Consider the following 3550-nt stretch of genomic DNA (forward strand, 5'->3'; position numbering starts at 1 on the left):
GCTTGTTTGTTAATTAAAGAAGTCCATATATGGTCTCAAGAGAGCTTCAAGGCAGTAGTTTGCAAATTTTTTTGATGTTTTGGTTTCTCTTGGATTTCAACAGTCTAAGGCCGATTACTCTTTGTTTGTTCGCAGTTATGGTTCTAGTTTTATTGCTTTATTGGTGTATGTTGATGACATTGTCATTACTGGTGCAGATGTCAAGCTTATTGATAAACTTAAACAGGTTTTACATGTTGCTTTTAAGCTCAAAGACCTTGGGCCATTGAAGTATTTTCTAGGCCTTGAGCTTGCTCGTTCATATTAAGGTAGTTCTATTTCACAACGGCATTATACACTCTAAATCCTAGAGGATGTTGGTCTTCTTGGTGCTAAGCCGGTCAATCTTCCCATGGATCCGACTGTTAAGCTACGACATTCTGACCAGGAAGTCCTTGATGATCCTTTTCCCTATAGAAGACCGATTGGTCGACTTCTCTACTTGACTATTTCACGGCCAAACATTGTGTTTACCGTTAATCAACTTAGTCAATTTGTGGCCAAACCGTGCAAAGCTCATTTATCTGTAGCATATCATCTCTTGTGGTATTTGAAGTCAGCTCCTAGCCAAGGTGTTTTGATCTTCCCTGCTGATTCATTTTAGCTCCGTGCTTTTGCTGATTTCGATTGGGCATCTTGCCCTGATACACGGAAGTCTACAACAGGTTATTGCATTTTTTTGGGCAGTTCTCTTGTTTCCTGGAAGTTTAAAAAGAAAAATGTGGTTTCAAGATCTTCTGCAGATGCTGAATATCGAGCTCTTGCTTCCACAACATGTGAACTTGTTTGGCTCCAATCTTTTCTTCATGATCTTCTCATTCATATTCATCAAACTTTTTTGCTCTATTATGATAATCAAGCTGCTATTCATCTTGCCACCAACCCTATTTTTCATGAGAGGACTAAATATATCGAACTTGACTGTCATTTTGTTCGAGATAAGGTTGGTGATGGTTCTGTTAAGTTGCTGCCCATTCGATCTATGCATCAACTTGCTGATAGCTTCACTAAAGCTCTTCCCTTTCCACTATTTTCTGCTATAAGATCCAAGTTAGGTTTGTCTAACATTTTCAGTCCAACTTGAGGGGGGTATATTAATTGTAACAGACTTTGTTATTTCTATTAATATTTTTCATTAGTTGTTGCTTTCTTCTTTCTCATTGGATGTATATATATAATGTATTTTTTGCCCATTGAGAAAATAATATAGAAAGACTTTATTTACTTTTTTTTTTCCCACTTTTAATAAATTTCATCAATTTAAACCTCAAATTTGGTAGATTGTATCAATTTTAACCTAATGAGACTTTAAAGTTAAAATTGATACAATTTGTCAAGTTTGAGGTTTAAATTGATGAAATTAAAAGTGTAAGGCTAAAAGGATTACACAATTGTTCAAGTTTTAGGGTTCAAAAATGAAGTTTTTTTTTTCTCTCTCTCTTTAATGTTAAAGTAAACTTAACAATATTTGACGTTGTACAAAGCAAGATGTTTGATGTCACTATAAGAAAACACTCCTTTTCAACACTTAAAATTTTCGAGAAATGGTAAAAAATGCATTGGGATATAACTTCCGACGCCAAAAGAGTCGTCGGGAGTTTGGTTGGGATATACCCGTAGGGAAAACATCTCCCGTCGCACAAACACATACCGTCGGGAGTTAGTATATCTACTGAGGCCTCATATACCACGTTGGCAATTACGAACTCCCAACGGCTTAGCCATCGAGAGTATGATTTAGAAATTGAGTTTTTGAATCGAACTCTCGATGGTTTACCAGTCGTTGGGATATTGAAGAACTCCAGACAACTGCGTCTGGAGATAGTGCACTAGCATATTGTTTATTTATTTTTTTTTATTTTGATATGAATAACTTACAATTTAGAACATGTTATTAAGTAAATCAAAGGTATTCACGTAAGGAAAAAAAAACAAACAAACAAAATCAATAGTATTCTTTATTACACAAAAGAGAGAAAAGTTGGGAAAATGATCTACAAAACAAATATATCTTGACTAATACATAGAAGAAAGTGCGATGATATGTCCAAACAGCATCTCCAATAACATATCCAAATAACATCTCCAAAATAGTAGTTTACCTACAATTACATTAATTAAAGGACATTATTATATATATCAAGATTAAATGTAAGAACAAATCTCAAACCCTCATTTGAAAACTAATTTTTGCCCACCCCACACAACATTCAAAATTTATAAACTTCTACAATCAAACAAAAACCATAAGGTGAATCCTACAATTCTACAATCCTACAATCCTACAAAACAAAGAAAATCAACACACTGTCAGGGCTACATGTTCTCAACCTTAAACCTCCAAAAACACCCAAAATTCACAAATTGAACTCCAAAAGAAAGATAAATAATCTCAACCCACCCCACACAACATTCAAACTTCATAAACCTCCACAAATACACACAAAAACTCCACAAAACAACACATGAAAATCCAATTATTTGGCTACCATAACTGTAGGATAGCCAACAATTCATTATCATAAAACTACTAGTAATTCATAAAGACTTTGCTGCCATAACTGCAGGATAGCAACATATTTGCTAATTAGATAATGAAGTAATCAACCTTAATACGATGACCCTCCTCTATGTGATCATATCGTATTTTTAATCTTTTTTTTTTTTTCATTTCCTCCATCTGTCTTGCATAATCCTCTCTCATTTGTTTTTTAATGTGTTCAAGTTCCTTAATCTTCAATTGAGACTGTTCAACATTGGCTTTTAGTTCCCTCACCTCCCTATCATGCATTTCTTGAGTAGATGATGAACTTGATGAGTTGGTACCTCTCCTTAACTTAGGTTTAGGACCCCCAACCTAGGCCTTTTACGTGACAAGGTCACCTACCCAAAATCGTCTCATTAAATCCTTAAATAAGTTCGTGGTATCTATTTTTTGACCATTAGAGAACATTTTATTCTCGATATCTTCTTCATTTGCATCTTCATTTTCAATTGGAACTTGTGGGTCGTTTATAAGATTCAACATTTCATTTTCTTCAACAACATTACACTTTGTACTATTTGCTTTAACATTGTGTATTGAATGAGCTGTATGACTTTCAAAACCTCTAGATAAGTTGACTGACTCTCCATGATATACCCACTCACAGTAAGATAGAGATATTCCATATATTAATAGATGTCGTTCCATAGCATCTAATGTCCTCACATTGGATTCATATAATTCTTGCATGGACATCTTATTCGTCTGAAATCATTAACATGAAACTTTACCACATCTAAAAAATGGGATGCTCCTTCTCTATACTCCACTGATAACTTATTTCTAAGTTTGATCCATTCTTTATTCATCTTTAAAAATAAACCTTTTCTGACAAACTTGTAATCCGAAACAAATTATAACCTGTATAATTCTACTGAAAAAGTTTAGATAATGAATAATACAAAGATCAAATTGAAACAACTTAACAATGAATTAATTCAACTAAACTAATGTATATAGAATGAG

The sequence above is a fragment of the Benincasa hispida genome, chromosome 7 (genome assembly GCF_027475165.1).
Source record: "Benincasa hispida cultivar pf3 chromosome 7, pf3_genome.v1.1, whole genome shotgun sequence".
Taxonomy (NCBI): domain Eukaryota; kingdom Viridiplantae; phylum Streptophyta; class Magnoliopsida; order Cucurbitales; family Cucurbitaceae; genus Benincasa; species Benincasa hispida.